Source organism: Arachis ipaensis, chromosome B4 (genome assembly GCF_059453495.1).
Source record: "Arachis ipaensis isolate K30076 ecotype BB chromosome B4, ASM5945349v1, whole genome shotgun sequence".
Classification (NCBI taxonomy): Eukaryota; Viridiplantae; Streptophyta; class Magnoliopsida; order Fabales; family Fabaceae; genus Arachis; species Arachis ipaensis.
Genome location: NC_142439.1, coordinates 34,040,908 through 34,058,659, shown reverse-complemented (window position 1 = coordinate 34,058,659; position 17,752 = coordinate 34,040,908). Strand labels below are relative to the sequence as shown.

The 17,752-nt window shown below is 35.9% G+C and overlaps 1 non-coding gene and 1 pseudogene across 1 annotated transcript; both read left to right on the top strand.

The window, feature by feature from the left end:
• Positions 1 to 13,355: 13,355 nt before the first annotated feature.
• LOC148567137 (small nucleolar RNA R71) lies at positions 13,356 to 13,461 on the top strand. The gene has a single exon (XR_015882611.1). It is a non-coding gene; the product is annotated as a small nucleolar RNA R71 (small nucleolar RNA).
• A 2,321-nt stretch (positions 13,462 to 15,782) lies between these two features.
• LOC110271488 (putative zinc transporter 10 pseudogene) lies at positions 15,783 to 16,190 on the top strand (annotated as a pseudogene).
• Positions 16,191 to 17,752: the final 1,562 nt, after the last annotated feature.

Genomic DNA, 17,752 nt, shown 5'->3' with positions numbered 1-17,752 from the left:
CAAAGGTTGTGCTGGATCATTCACACCCTTGCTGTCCAAGTAAAGCAGAGATGCTCAAACAGCACAGGGAACTAAGCATGTCCATTCGTCGTACAATAGAAAATAACGAGGAGGCTGGTATCAGACCAAGCAAAACTTACCAATCATTTGTTGCGGCTGCCGGGGGTCACCGCGAGTTAAATTTTATCGAAAAGGATGTGAGGAATTACATTACCAGAGAAGTGCAAAATGTTTCCGAACAAGAAGATGCAAAGAAATTCGGGAAATATTTGTTAAGAATGAAAGAGACGAATCCGAATTTCTTTTTCGAGCTCGAACTCGAGGAAGATCAATCAATTAAGCTGGCTTTTTGGGCCGATGCAAGAAGCAGAGCTGCCTTTGAGTATTTCGGAGATGTTATTTTATTTGACACCACCCACAATACAAACAGGTAACAAACTATCCCTGTTTATGATGCTAAATTAATGTATTTTTATGAATCCACAGCAGAGGTGTATATTGGCTGTTTTTGGGTGTATACAAAGCATTTGTTGGGTGTACTTAATGATTTTCCATTCTGTACTATGGTAATTTGTTTCAGGTATAGTTTGGTTTGTGGTTCTTTTGTCGGGGTGAATCACCACGGTCAGTCAACACTTCTCGGATGCTCTTTGATGAAAAATGAAGAAATTGAATCATTCAAATGGTTATTTCAATGTTGGCTTTGTTGCATGGGAGAAAATGTTCCGAAAGGGTTTCTCATCGATCAATGCGCATCAATGAAAAGGGCTTTAGAGGCTTGTATGCCAACAACAATTCACCGTTGGTGTATTTGGCACATCATGAAGAAGATTCCAAGCAAATTAAACGGGTACAAGGGACATGCAGAAATTGAACAAGAAATGACCCAAGTTGTTTGGAACTCTCATAGTAAAGACTCATTTGATAGTAATTGGAATGATTTTCTGCTGAATTTTCGTCTTGTGGATAACAAGTGGCTTTTAGGTAATGTTTGTTTAAAATCTACAGCAGAGGTGTAAATTGAAATTTTTTCAGGTGTATTTATAGTCTGTGTTTGGGTGTATTCTGCAGATCTCTATGAAGACTGTCATATATGGGTTCCAATCTATCTAGATTACCACTTTTGGGCAGGGATGAGAAGCACACAAAGGAGCGAGAGCATGCATTCATTTTTTAACAAGTTTATTACCCAGAACAGCTCGCTTATTCAATTCGTCAAATAATACGATAATTACCTCGGAAGCAGGGAGCAAGCAGAGAGAGAATCAGATGCTGCAGATTTTTATACGGTCATACCGTGTGCAACCAAATCCTCCATTGAAGCTCAGTTTCAAGATGTGTACACTCATCAAAAGTTTAGGAAAGTCCAAGCACAATTCATAGGAAAGGCGAATTGCATCACTAGATTAACGAATTCCGCTCTAGGCTATTCAGTATATGAAGTCGGAGAATAATTTTCCAGCTCAATATTCAACAAGTTTGTGGTTACTTACGAATCAGTAGCAGCCGAGGTAAAATGCCAATGCTTATTATTCGAGTCGAGATGGATATTGTGCCGTCACGCACTAAGCGTGTTAAGCTTTGAACGAGTAAGCCAAGTGTCACCGAGATATATACTGGAACGATGGAGAAAGAAGGTAAAGAGGCGACACACACACATCAAGAGCAGCCACGCCGAGCCATTGTTGGAGCCAAGAAGCAAGAGGTTTGACCAATTGGTTTTTCATTCGCAAAATATTTGCAAATTTGCATCCGAATCAGAGGAGTTGACTGCAATTCTGCACCGTGCGTATGATAACGTCATGGTTGAGATGGAATTATTGAAAGCCAAAAGAAAGGGCACATCTTCTTTATCTCACGAAGACGCCAACTTGGAATCCGTTAACGAGCTTCAAAGCCCTCCAAGGATTCGAACAAGAAAACGTCCAAAAAATAGGCTACGTTCAAAGTTGGACAAACAGATTGCAAATGCCACAAAGAAGAAGAAAACGAAAGCTTTAAACGAGGTAAAAGTGATGTTCTTTAAATACGTGGTGATTGAGTTTAATTTTCTCGTTAATAGTTTAGCTAATATGTGAGTTTGGTATATTCAGTTAAACCTCTTTGATGCTGCATCAGTGGTGCATTTAAATTCCAGCCAATATCAAGCACGTGTTATGAATTATCAGTTCAGGGTACCAGCAGCAGTGGATAACTCTTTGGGTGTATAGTTACAGAATATGGGTGTAAAAGCACTATTCGTTTGGGTGTATTTCTGAATTTTCTTGTATTTCACATTTTACATATATATACATATATATACTTCAGAACCTTATTTTTATGTTATAAAATACTGTTTGTTTTTTTTTTTTACAACATTTTAAGGGTTTTATGTTATAAAATACAGTTTGCATATGGATGGTATTAAGTGTTTATGGTTCAGGGTTTTAGGGATAAAGCATCAGGGGGATAGATTTTTGGGTGTATATTCAACTTTCTTTGGGTGTAAAAAATGGCAGGTTATGGGTGTATATTTGGTTTGATATTTTCCTTCATATTATAGTACCTGTAATTCATACATTTTGAATACATCAGACAGAGTTTAATTATTGAAAGAAATTTTACCATAAACTGGATTATAATTGGAAAATTTTTACAGCATGTGTTCAATTTGTTACAGGACTATATAACATTTACATTAAGCAGTGTCAACATCCTCAGAATCTATCGGACAATATGGACTCAATAACAACGAGGATGGCTTGGACAGTCTTATTGCATTACTTCCCCTAATGGCTTCAGCTTTGTCTAGATTCATGTCATGGAATAGAATCCGGGAAGCATATTCTACTCTAAAGTGGTCCACCTCGTCCTACAGTAAAAAAGAATATTCTGTTTAATCAACCATGTTAATTGAGTAATGTAATACAGAGTTATTTAGTTTTAAACATATCTACCTGGGTCCAATTGTCCCACTCATACTTCCGCCTTTTAATGTTTACGGGCTCAAATATCTCAAGCCACTTCATTACGTAGATAGCACAGTCATAGCTAAAAACAGAAAAATAAATTACAAATTACATATAAGAAAGTTTAATTTTTAGAGTGAAAGATTTATACCTTGTCTTTTGGCCCGAGATGTGAAGGTATGGTGCTACAATTTCCCTGTCCTTGTCCATTGATTTTAGAGGTGCCCCCCAGCATATACTTTAATTCGTGAAATTATGTATCCCTTAAAACACAAAACAAATTAGTAATACATGAATAATCTCAATAAAGGGATACACCCAAAGGAGTTAATAGTTATAGCTTATATTAAACAGAAATACACCCAACTATATATATATATATATATATATATATATATATATATATATATATATACAGAACACAAAACCAACTTACAACAAATGTATTCAGCGCAGTTCTCTCATTGGAAGGAGATTTCGTGTGTAATGGATCGACTATATAAAATTTCCTCTTTCTTGTATCAGCGAACCATAACCACCAATGTTGTGAATGGAAAATAGGTACAAATATTTGAAATATGTTCAGATTGAACATTGTTTTAGTTTATTTGGCACATAAGTAAAAAATGGTAATAAATAGTTTTAGAAATGAAAACTTACATAACGTTGTGATTTTAATTTTTGAAGGTCCAGGAAGGGTATAAACATTGGGTAGTCTTCCACCCTGAATGGCTTATTGTTTTTAGGCTGTAAGAATACCCCTTGTGGATGATTTGCAAGGGCCATGTTCTGCAAAAATTGTGAACAACCAAATAAATACAGAAAATACACCCAAACAAATCCAGAAAATACACCCAAATGAATAAACAACTAACACCCAATTAAACACAGAAAATACACCCAAATGAATAAACAGAATACACCCAATATAAGAAAAAAAATACACCCTAAGGAATACAGAAAATACACCCAAAGTTCGTTGAAGCAACCCTTACCACAATATCAGGGGGGAGACAGTATACTTCTTCTTGAAACCTTTGAATATTTTGATGGTTTACGATGAAGCACATGGCAGAGACAATCTAGAAAAATATGCCGAAATCAATTTTACATCAATCACGATTATAGTTAATTTTGGTGATAAAAACATTAATGTTGTTGTAATATTACCTCAGCTTCTATATGCGTTTTAGGCGCGAGTGATGCAAGGTGGAGTTTTGACAGAGTGTATATATCTTGGGCTCGGAGTCTGCAGACGTTGTCAAACTCATCAGTTAGCCCATCTGCGTAGGTCTTCACTCGTATAGCCCAGTGGTAGCATTTCTGTTTCATGTCAGAAGTATTTAAATTCGTCTTGACAGGAGTTTCAAACTTCTTGAAACTCTCTGCCCTACTCTCCTTTGGAATATGCGGACTTTTTTCTTTTTTTGTCACCCCACCACTTGCAATTTTATGTACTAGATCCTCTAATTGTTCTAGCAGTTTTGGAATTTCTAGAGTTTTTGCCCTGTGTTCATCTTGCGTTGACGCTCCCTCCTGCGTTGTTGTTTCTTCTTGGCTGGAATCAGTGAAGCCAAGGCTGAATAATGGCATCGGATCTATTTTAGGAACATACGACGCTGTCCGTGCCATCATCATCAGCGCAGCAGCATCTTCTGGGGCTGGATTACTGCGTGATCATGTATAACATATTATAAGAATAAGAATATACGGATGATAACCAAAACATTGATTTTACTCTAATGAACTTACATTTTAGATGGAGCTGGGGGAAGCGTGGGTGTGCTTTCTTCAAGTTGTTGGGGGAGGGGGGTTCAGGAGTGCTGCACGACACATAAAATTAATCATGATGCAAAAAAACTATTCAGGGGCAATATACACCCAAACTGTAACCCAATATACACTCAAACTGTAACCAAATATACACCCAAGACTATTTCTTACGTTTTTGTAGTTCCTTCAATTTGTAGCAGAGGGGTTGGTTCATATTCTGTCTCAGGTGTTTCTTCAATTTCCGGCACAGTGGTTGTTTGAGACAGTGGTAGACAAACTTGAATAGGAACTCTAAACAAGAAGAAAAATAAAAGGTTAACAATGCCTTTGAAAATAAAAAGGTTATAAGGTTGAAATATTCTTGAAAAACTCACATTGCAAGTCCTTCGGACGGTGTCTCATCCCTCACAACCATCATATTCGAATCAGCCGGCTCACTGGCTGACTCTTCAACTAGACTCAACCTAAAATACACCCTAAGAAAGTAAAAAATACACCTGAACAATTCAAAAGAAAGACAGGCTTTGTTTTTTGAGAACTTACATACTTGCAGTTTTTGCTTTTTTTTCCTGCCTTTTTTTTCTCGAATAAAATAATAAAGGGCTTTTTTTCTAAAAAAATATATACAAAATTAGAAGTAGAAGGTAATAAAAGGACAAAAGTAACGGTTATTTGAAAGAGAAATTACATACTCTCTGCCGGTTTGTTTACGCTACTTTGTTCTATGTGTCCTTGAGAGGAAGGATCATCACTTCCCAAGTTTACGTCCGATATTCTAAACAGAGTTCATGTTATTCAGACAAAATACCATACTGTTAAATCATGATAACAAGATTTTATCAAATAAAGCTTCTTATGTTTCAGATGAGACATAATGGCCTTCCATCGATCGCAGGTCAGCTTCCTTCTCCCTACAAAACAAGAAACAATTATTAGCAAAGAAAACACCCTAACATATGAAATATACACCCCAACAAGACATACCCCTGTGTAGCAGAATTTTCATTGTTTTCCCTTAACAATTCATCTAGATCTTCACTTCCTATTTCAGATCTGACAGTACATTCATAAAAGAACATGTTAACAAATATAATCTTGATGAAAAAAATACACCCAACTTGATTAACAAAATAAACCCAACTTGATAAAGAAAATACACCCAATTTGATAAAGAAAATACACCCAAGTATGTTACCTACTTTTTGGCTTTTTTGCTGGGTTGTTTTCTTGGTGAATCCTTTGAGTCTTCTTAAGTCTCAGACTCAGAGGTAGAATTGTCACTATCAATTGTTTCTGTCTCCAATGATGATGTTGAACTTGCCTTCCTTTTTTTGTTTTTTTGTTTATTTCTTATTTTTTTCTTTTTTCTCTATTTTTTTCATTTTTTCTCTTGTTTCCGCCATCTTTACAATCCCCTGAAACATTAGAAATTTTAGTTAGCAACATTCAGGTAAATAAAATACACCCAACATATTATGTTCACTTACCATATTTTTCTCTAATTCCGCCCTCATTCTTTTGACTAACTGCTCCTTACTCCAGTTGGCAATCCAAGATTCTGGAGGTCTTTCTGCCCTCTTCTTGTCTTTATTTTTTGAAAGATGAAAGTAAATTATCATCAGGGCAAAAAGGCATCCATCAATTGCCTTTTTCTTTTTCAGATTGTAATCGATTATGCCCTTGATGATAAAACTCAAAACATGTCCTCCCCAGTTCCGCTCTGTTATGGTGTCTATCTCAAAAATTGGGGCCAGGTGCACATGTGAGATTTTGTTTATTGTCGTTGGTAAAAGAAACGCCATCTGTATATAGAGGATGAAAATCCTCTTGAACATTAGGCGATCCTGTTCGTTACCAACGCCAATATCCATCATCTCATCTGTAAGATTTTTGAGGGTCTTACCCTAGAATCTTCTAAAAATTTCTTTTTCATCTTCAGAAAGATTCTTATAATTGACTTTCTGAGGAAATAGATCTCCTACAAAAAGGAAAACAACATAGTATGAAAATCAGTTCAAACACACCTAAGCATCAATTGAAATACAGCTGAATATGGCTCATATACACCTATAATTTTTAGCAAGTTACCTGATGCGTTGATGCCAAGCGCAGCACCTATTGTTTTTGGTCTTATTTTAAAAGAACCGTAGCCGGTTTCCAGTCTGTTCTCCCCTAATTTGAAAGAGTTAGCCAATTCTCTTAATATTTGGTGATTCACCCTTAGTGGCGGGATGTGCATCAAGCCACCGAATTCCAAATCCCTAACAATCGTTTTCTTCTTCTCACTCATGTTTCTGAATTTCTCACTTAACAAATGTGTTGCACACTTAAGGTCTTTGGTTTGCTGTAAACAAAGCAAAATTATAGTCAGATATATTTCTATTATATAAAACTGATTTCATCTAAGACATATATTTGTTCTTACATTTTTTTCCATCTTGGTTTCTCGCTGCCATTTTTTCTGAAATGAAAAATACACCCATAAATATCAGTAAGATACACCCATAGATATGAGTCAGATACACCCATATATATCAGTCAGATACACCCATAGATATGAGTCAGATACACCCATATATATCAGTCAGATATCACTCAAACATGCATTAATATACAAGGTCAAGCAACATTACAAGGTCAAGCAATATACACCCATGGACAAGCAAATATAAGAACATTTGCAACTGCTGACTATTACAGTATATCAGTTCAGAAATATACACCCAACAAATTATGCCATATACACCCAACAAATTACTCCATATAGACCCACCAAACTACAGAATATACCCCCAAAAATCAGTTATCAGAAGAACTAGAACAACAAGAACAGTAACACCTAGAAGAACTAAGAAGAATAGTGTAACCTAGAACCAATAATAACAGTAAAACCTAGAACAAGTAGAACATTATAAACTGTAAAATGAGACATAGAACAAGAAGAACAGTAAAACCTACAACAACGTAGAAGAACAGTAAAACCTAGTTCTTCGATTTTGAAATGTGGAAAATATACAGGATGAGTAAAATAGTAACGTAACGTACCTTGAGTATTATAACTTTGTTTTTTCTAGAGATTCTTGATCGAGAGTTCTATGTTGTGTTGATAGAGAGTTCGAATCTTCGCGACCATTGCTATCTCTGCCATTTGCAATATTGCTCGAAAATGGAATGTTTATGTTTTCTTCGAATGGCTTGGAGAAGTGGAAGAGTGCGCCATTAAGGAGCGGTTTTCGCGAAGCGCGAGTGTTGAGTAGAGCGCGTGAATGTTACGCTCCATTCAATGTAATTCAGTGCGCGTGTACAAGGAGCATGGGCTGGGAGCTTGTATGACTTGTAGGGCCTTTTTGCTTGTATGTGTAGCAGGCCTGATGAAGAATATATGGAGAAACAGTTAAGGCTTCAAAGATATGTAGGATTTTGTAAAACTGTAAATTGCCGAATGAGGTAGAAGAGCAGAAGAGAATCCGAAGGGCTGATTCTTTTTCTCTTTTATATCTAATCCTAATTAATGTAAATTATCATTTCTAAAACTAAATAATATCTTTTTCTATTTTAAAATAAAAATTAAAGTTTAATCAGAACCAATCAAACAATCTGCGCGAGCCTTGTAAATGCGGGGACCACTAAACTTTACTAAGGACCACGCCTAACTTGGCAACAAGCCACGCCTTACTTGAGGGATGCAGTGAGAAAGAGTGTGTTGCTCTCATGTGCTGCGCATAACTTGAAGATTTATTGCGCGTTACTTGGATTGAAGGCAATTGTTGTATGTTATTGTTAATGTCTTGTGCCTAACTTGAGAAATCTCAAGTTAGGCGTAGCCTTGGCAGCGTTTCTTGGAGAAGAAGTATGGACTATTATATATCGTTGGAAAGCCCTGGAAGTTAGCTTTCCAACACCACTAGAAGCACATCCATTAGACTTCTGTAGCTCAAGTTATTCAGGTTTGAGTGCTGAGAGGTTAGGGTTCACAGCATCATTCGCCTTCTTCTCTTTTTCTGCGGAAACTCCATCAAATCCAGCCGAATGCTACCTAAAATAAATAGAATTGCACACGACTCAAAGTAGCATCCATAGTGGCTAAAAGATAATTAATTCTTGATTAAACTCAACAAATTGAATGCAAATTCACTAGGAAAAGATAGAAAAGATGCTCACGCATCACAACACCAAACTTAAATTGTTGCTTGTCCTCAAGCAACCAAAACTAATACAAAGTTAAGATGTGAATTTGCATGAGAAGTGAGAGTTCAGTTATGCTCATGTCTCTCCTTAAAGTGTGGTTTATCTCTTGCAATTCTGAACAGTTCTGGCATCTCACTCTCCTTTGAATCAGAGGAATGTCAATGTCATTCGGAATTAGAATCCGGATCATATTATGAGTTCTCTAATCTTTATACCTCAGTTTAATCCTTGAACACAGCAGATATCCTTTTAATTCTCTTTTCCTTGGTGCTTTGCACCTTGAACCTAGCCGTGACTTTAAATGTTTTGTCTCAAGTTTTACTTGATACAAAAACACCATAAGCACTAAACTGGGGAACTTTCTTGAAGTTCTGATTTTCTTTCAGCTACTCCCAGACAGTGGTGTTCAAAGCCTTTGGCATACTTTGCTAAATGCACTTGGTCTCGACTCTAAGTATTCTGTCTCAAGGCTTACTTGACACAAAAACACCACAAGCATATGACTAGGGAAACAACTCTTTGAGCTTTTAATCATATCTAACCTCCCTAGTCATTGATGCTCAGAGCCTTGGACCTTGCTTTTATTTTTCTTTTGCTGTTTCTTTTGCTTCAAGGATTAAGCTTTCAATAACTTCAGTGGATTCATAATAGTTCTCTAAATTCATGTTTCTTATACATCAACATCCTTTGATTCAAATTCAAATATGCACAGTTTATGTCATGCATTCAGAATCACAAAGAATACCACCACATTTAAGTAAATCCGACTATTCTTTGTTATAAACTCTATTTCTCATGCAATACATTTTTTTCTTTTGGATTCAAGCTCAATGAGCAATACATGAGACACTTTTCAGAATTATAAAACAAATAACAGAATAAAAATAGCAAAATAAACTAGAACCTAGGAATTGAAATAACAGAAGATCATGCAGACATTCAAGTAAAACAGTAGAAAACAGGAATATAACATAATAAGAACGGAAAAAAATATAGAATGAAAGGAACTGAACCACCTCAGTTATCCTAGTGGCAGTCTCATTCTTCAGACTGTGTTCCTTCGTGAAGAAGATTCGCCTCCCTTTGGTGTTATTAAAATAAACAGAAAAGCCACAAGTGAAGCGACAACACCAAACTTAAAAATTTGCTTGTCCTCAAGTAAAGAAAAACTGAAAACAGGGAAGAACATAAAAAAACGTATAAAGGAGTAACAACAAATATTATTGCAAAAGAAGAATAAAATGATAAAAGGACAAGAGATGTTAAAATAATTGAAATATATAGAGGTTTTTTTTTGTATTTTACTTTATTTTATTTTATTTTTTGTATATTTTTGTTATATATAACTATTTAATTTTTTTTTATTATTTTTTTGTTTATTTATTGATTTATTTATGTATTTTTCTTTTCGAGGTATATATATATATATATATATAAGAGAGGGGGGGGGAAGGGGTTACGTTGGTGGGGGGGGGTTATATATATATGTTATAGAAGGAGGCGGGGGGGAGTATATATGTAGGAATATATATATATATATATATATATATATATATATATATATATATATATATATATATATATATATAGGGGGACATATATATAAATATAGGGGAGTATGATCATATATATATATATAGATTTATTATTTGGCCAAAGGGGATTTTATGAATTGAATAAAAGAAAGTGGAATCAGGAAGTGGTGATGGGAATCAAATTTTAGAATTGATTGAGAAGGATTTGGTGCAAAATTTGGTGATTTGGTTAAGGTATTGGAATGGGTGTTAATGTTGACTGCATTGGTGAAGGGGGTAGGGCATTAGGCTGCGCCTAACTTGAATTGATGTGCGCCTAACTTGAAGAATTGCTAAGCCTTGCGTCCAACTTCAATGAGGGAAGGGATATTGCACCTAACTTGAACCTCCCGAAGGTATTAATGACCCTGGCGCCTTACTTGATTCTTTGTGGCGTCTAACTTGCCTTGAGTCTTCATAGCTTGCGCCTAACTTGAAAATGCTCAAGTTAGGCGTGGACTAGGCAGAGAAAAATCCTCCTTGTACGCGTCTTGTGGCGCCTAACTTGAGAAACTTCAAGTTAGGCGCCAACCCTGGCCCCTCGAGAGTGATGCCTCCTTGTACGCAGCATGTGGCGCCTGACTTGAGATTTTCAAGTTAGGCGTCACCTAAATCTGAATCAATATCCTTTCAGGTGTTTGAAACTCTGTATTCAAGAACCTGTTTCTGTATCAATGACTCTGCATGATCCAAACACACATAAAACAAAGGAAAAATAGTAAAAGCTCAACTAAAACTAAATAAATAACAAAATTAAACCAACAGAAATCAAACTAAAGGATACGAAAATATCGGGTTGTCTCCCGGCAAGCGCTTCTTTACCATCACTAGCTTGACGGTCAGCTCCTCTAAGGAGGAGGATCATAGGGGCTCAGCTCTTCACCCCTCACTTTGAACTTCTTTCTTGTGTCTCCATAAATCAGCTCAATATGCTCCAGAGAGAGGATTCGGTTTACTGTATAAGTCAACACTGGATTGCTAGTCAATACCACCTTCATTCCTGGGAAGAAACCTTCAGTAGGAATCTTTTTGTTTCTCCATCCTCTGGGTACTTTCTTTTTAGGACCCTCCTCCTTGGTGGATGATGCATTCCTGACACCAAACTTAGGTTTGATGTCAGGAGGAATTTTATTGATTGTCACTAAAGGAGGTTTGAGCTGCAGATTCTGCTGTGCATCATCAGGGGGTTCTTGAAGGTTTGGAGTAATAAGCTCAGTCTGCATGCACTTCTTCTCGTTGCCTGTTGTATGCATATCTTTGAAGACATGAGACCAGTTGCTCATTATGCACTCTAAGAACTAATCCACCCACTTCTACATCAATTAGAGCTCTTCCTGTAGCTAGGAATGGCCTTCCTAGAATTATAGAGGCATTCTCATCCTCCCCCGTGTCAAGAATCACAAAATCTGCTGGAAGGAAGAACTTACCCACTTTGACTAAGATATTCTCCACTAATCCATATGCAGGCTTTAGAGATTTGTCTGCCATTTGTAATGCTATCCTTGTAGGTTGTGCCTCTTGGATTTGCAGCTTCTTTATCACAGATAAGGGCATTAGATTTATGCTTGCTCCCAGATCACATAATGCTTTCTCAAAGGTTGTGCCCCCAATGGTGCATGAAATTTGAAATCTCCCTAGATCTGGCATCTTCCTTGGCAAGTGATTCTGAATAATGGTACTACATTCCTTAGTCAGGACCACTATCTCATCTCCCTTTAAAGGTTTCTTCTTTGACAATAGCTCCTTCATGCACTTGACATAGAGAGGCATCTGCTCTAAAACCTGAGCAAAAGGAATATTGATTTGCAACTTTCTGAAGACTTCCAAGAACTTTGAAAACTGCTTGTCCTTGGTCTCTTTTTGAAGTTTCAGAGGATATGAAATTTTAGGCTTGTACTCGGGAGCCTTTGGCAATTTAGGATAAGTGTCAAGAGAGTCTGGAAATGGGTTGTCCGCACGCTTTGGAGGGATGTGCTCTACTTCTTCCTTCTTCTCCTCTGGAGCTTCCTTTTCAACCGGCTCCTCATTAACTTGTACTTCCGTACTTGCCACTTGTCCACTTATCAAAGTGATAGCCTTGCATTCCTCTTTTGGATTTGAAATTGTGTTACCAGGAAGACTATTAGTGATCCTCTGATCAATTTCATTAACTTTTGTGGCTAATTGACCCATCTGAATCTCCAAGTTCTTGATTGATGCTCTGGTTTCCTGTCTAAAACTTGCCAATATTGCTTCTAAATTATTGTTCTGCTGGGGCTGAGAAGTTGCTTGCTGAGATGACTGAAACTAGTGGTTATTAAAATTATTCTGTTGAAAACCACCCTGAGAATTATTATTAAAATTTTGTGGCTTCTGAGGTTGCTCTCTCCACCCAAAATTTGGATGATTTCTCTACCTCTGATTGTAGGTCTTAGAATAGGAATCATTATTGGAATTTCTAGGACCACTCCCCATGTAATTGACCTGTTCATAAGAGGATTGAGCATAATCATAATTATCATTTTGCACAAAATTACCTGTCATGTCATAAGGGACCTCTTGAGGTGCGTTCTGAGTGTTGACAGCTGAAACTTGCATTCCACTCAACTGTTGAGTAAGTAGATTTATTTGCTGAGACATAAGCTTGTTCTGAACAATAAGAGCATTAACAGCTTCCACTTCCAACACGCCTTTCTTCTGAGAGGTCTCAGAGTGCAAAGGATTCCTGTTGGAGGAATATAAGTATTGGTTGTTAGCAACCAACTCAATAAGCTCAATAGTCTCCCCTGATGTCTTCTTCATATGCAAAGAACCACCTGCAGAATTATCCAAGCGCATCTTGGACATTTCACATAAACCCTCATAAAAGATATCCAGCTGAGTCCATCTAGAGAACATGTCCGGAGGGCATTACCTAGTCAGTAGCTTGAATCTCTCCCAAGCTTCATAAAGGGTCTCACCCTCTTTCTGTCTGAAAGTCTGAACCTCCACCCTTAGCTTAGTCAGCTTTTGAGGTGGGAAAAATTTAGTCAGAAATCAAGTGACAACCTTTTTCCAAGTATCTAGACTCTCCTTGGATTGACAATCTAACCACAGCTTTGCTCTATCCCTCACAGCAAATGGGAAGAGCATGAGTTTGTATACCTCAAGATTCACTCCATTAGTCTTCACAGTGTCACAAATCTGGAGAAAATCAGAAATAAACTGATTTGGATCTTCTTGAGGGAGTCCATGATATTGACAATTCTGTTGCACAAGAGTAACTAGCTGTGGCTTTAGTTCAAAGTTGTTTGCAGCTATAGGAGGCACCACAATACTTTTTCCATAAAGATCTGCATTAGGAGTAGTGTAAGAGCCAAGCACTCCTCTAGGTTGCTCATTCCCATTCGGATTTGCCACATTGGCATTAACAGCATATTATGATCCATAGTGGACTCTGCAGCCTTGTAAAGTCTTGCTTGTTGCAAACGCCACCTCAAAGTCCTTTCAGGTTCATGATCAAAGTCTAACAGAGGTTCTTTGTCCCTGTTCCTGCTCATAAACAAACAAAAGACAAGAAAAGATGGGATTCTCTACGTCAGAGTGTAGAAAATTCCCAGTGAGGTAACCTGTGTAAAGAAATAAAATAAAGTACTTACTAATTAAAACAGAAAAAATCGAACAGGATTACTGAACTTAGGCTGAAAATTTCAAAAAATTAATGAGTAAATTAAACAAGAAATTGAAATAAAATTAACTAGGTAACACCAAACTTAATTTCAAAAATTAAAGAGAAATAAATATATGATGCAATTTTTTTATGTTTTGGAATTTAAAGACAGAAATAAAATAAAACTAATAAAATATATAAAAATAAAAATTAATGGAAAGAAACAGAATGAAAATAAAAGAAAATAAAAATAAAAAAAGAAAATAAATAAAAAAACAGACGAAGGTTTTGAAGAAAATTCAAAAGTTAAAGGAAGTAAAATTAAAACAGGGGATAGGAGGATGGGAAACGAAAAGCAAAGCAAAAAATAATAAAGAAAAAAGTTGAAAAATAAAAATTAATAATACTAACATTAAGCAAATTAAAAAAAATATCTAATTTAAGCAATCAAACAACGAGTAGTTGCCAATCACAATCAATCCCCGACAACGGCGCCAAAAACTTGGTGCAGAATTTAAAGTCCACAAACTAACCGGCAAGTACACCGAGTCATACCAAGTAATACCTCAGGTGAGTGAGGGTCGATCCCACGAGGATTGATGGATCAAGCAACAATGATTGAGTGATTGGCTTAGTCAGACAAACAGAAAATAGTGTTTGGGTCTCAATTGCATCAAACAGTAAATTTGGAATATCAGAAAGCAATCAGTAAATAAGTTATGAATAATATATGGAGAAACATTTAAGGATTCAGAGATATCTAGGATTCTGTAAAACTGTAAATTGCCGAATGAGGTAGAAGAGAAGAAGAGAATCCAAAGGGCTGATTCTTTTTTCCTTTATATCTAATCCTAATTGATTTAAATTATAATTTCTAAAACTAAATAATATCTTTTCCTATTTTAAAATAAAAATTAAAGTTTAATTAGAACCAATAAAACAATCCGCGCGAGCCTTGTAAACGCGGGGACCACTAAACTTTACTAAGGACCACGCCTAACTTGGCAACAAGCCACGCCTTACTTGAGGGATGCAGTGAGAAAGAGTGTGTTGCTCTCATGTGCTGCGCCTAACTTGAAGATTTATTGCGCCTTACTTGGATTGAAGGCAATTGTTGTATGTTATTGTTAATGTCTTGCGCCTAACTTGAGAAATCTCAAGATAGGCACAGTCTTGGCAGCGTTCCTTGGAAAAGAAGTATGGACTATTACATATTGTTGGAAAGCTCTGAAAGTTAGCTTTCCAATGCCACTAGAAGCAAGTCCATTAGACTTCTGTAGCTCGAGTTATTCAGGTTTGAGTGCAGAGAGGTCAGGGTTAACAGCATCATTCGCCTTCTTCTCTTTTTCTGCAGAAACTCCATCAAATCCAGCTAAATGCTACCTAAAATAAATATAATTGCACACGACTCAAAGTAGTATCCATAGTGGCTAAAAGATAATTAATTCTTGATTAAACTCAACAAATTGAATGCAAATTCACTAGGAAAAGATAGAAAAGATGCTCACGCATCACTAGGCCTCCGGTGCCTTATTATTTTATTGACTATTGTTTTTGTGATTTATTAACCATAAAAAATAAAAAAAAATGTTTGTTTGAGTGCATTGGGGTGCAGGTGCTAGAACTTGGAATTATTGTTCATTCAGTAGTGATAGCCCGATAGGCCTGTCCATGGGTGCTTCAAATAACACATGTTCCATAAAAGGCCTTATAGTGGCCCTTTGCTTCCATCAAATGTTTAAAGGCATGGGTCTTGGCGGTTGCATTCTTCAGGTCCAATACAAGTTGTTAAAGAGGATGGTGTTAGTGCTGTTGTTCTCGATTACAACTCCATTTGGAATCGCATTAGGAATTGGATTGTCCAGAATCTACAAAGAGAACAACCCAAGTGCCCTAATCACAGTTAGTATGCTTAATGCTTCATCAGCTGGGCTTTTAATCTATATGGCATTGGTTGACCTTCTCTCTACTGATTTCATGAGTCCAAGGTTACAGAACAACATTAAGCTCCAATTCAAGTCTTACGTTGCTGTCTTTCTGGGTGTTGCTGGCATGTCTGTCATGACAAAATGGAATTAATAATGCTTAATCATATGTGGTCTAGACCCTGCGTCATGGAAATTCATTTGTTTCATGAGTAATCATATCTAGATTCGAAATTATTGAGACCAAATAGTGGATAGAAATTTTAAAAATGTTATGTATTTATGTCTGCGTGTATTATAAGTGAGTTTGTAATATTGTAATGTTTAAGATTGAGAGATGTTTAACTAGTCTCAAACAAAAAATAATGCTTAATCATATATGTTTGTTGTGCCATGATTTCTGTAATTTTTAATGTAATAATGTGTTAGATGAAGCTAAATCATTTGTTTTCTTAAAAATTGGGAGCTTGTGTTTCATTTAATTTAATGTGATGCATTCACAAGAAATAGTCTCAACGTTAACTATTTCATGTTTATGTTTGCATAAATAAAATGAAATGGAAGTGGCAATATTTCTAGAATGTTGTATGTTGCTGATTAATTGTTGTACTAGCTTTAATTAATCTACTTATAATTATTTAGCTTTTTCTGTTCAAAGTGTAGCTTATTAGAACTTAGATATATAACTATATAGCTTATTATTAGTTTATTACTAATATAAATGTTAAAATATGGAGTTCTTATAAAAAAAAGAATATGGTAGTTGTTTCATTTGATTTTTGGTAATCTCGACAAGGTATCGAATTAAACTTGTATTAAGATCTTAGTTTGGAGAGTAGATACAATTCCTCGAAAAAAGAGTGGACTCGACCTGGGATTTACTTAGTGTTTGTGTCAAAAAGTGTATAAAATGCTCAATGATATTAAACTGTGGCAAATAATATAAAAAATTGTAATAAAAGAAAATAAGTAACATAATTGAAAGCTTTAAATAAATAAGAGAGTAAAATTGAAATTGAAAGAAAACAAAATACTTGAAAAAAAAAAAAATTCTCAAAGAAAAATAAAATAATAAATTAAAAGGAAAATAAAGGAAATAAATTAAAAGTAGTGGATTCTAGACACTCACATGCACTTACACAGTTACACTCCATTGTCTTTCGTTGCGTCAGCGTGATTGAAAATTTGCAAAGGTTTGTGTGATGGTGAAGTGTTCAGATTGAAGTCCCTGATTTCTTCTAAACTTCTCTTATTTATAGACCACAAGGACAGACTAGCAGAATGTTTCTTTCTTTTCACGATCTAACTTTCTCCTTTTTCTCAGGTTCTCACAACCCATGACCCTTCCTTGACTGCAGAGGACTTTGTTCTCCATGGTGAACATCCCACGTCTTTGCGATTACCTTGGTCTCAAAGACCCATATTTTGTCAAATTAAACCACGCGTAATTATAAAATTTTGACCTAAGTCCTTTTCGACTTGACTTATCTCATAATCAATATTCTGTTTTTTTATTGTCGAGTTCTCACTCCGTCGAAATTTAGACCATGTGTGATCAACCGATTTCGACCCAAATCCTTTTCGACTCAATTCATATGAGGCAGTCAACACCTAATTCTATCATAGTCGAAATTCGTAACAGATCAAAATTTCATACTAATAATAGTATTACTCTTTTCAAAATACTCAAAATGACAAGTTTGGCTAATTTATATA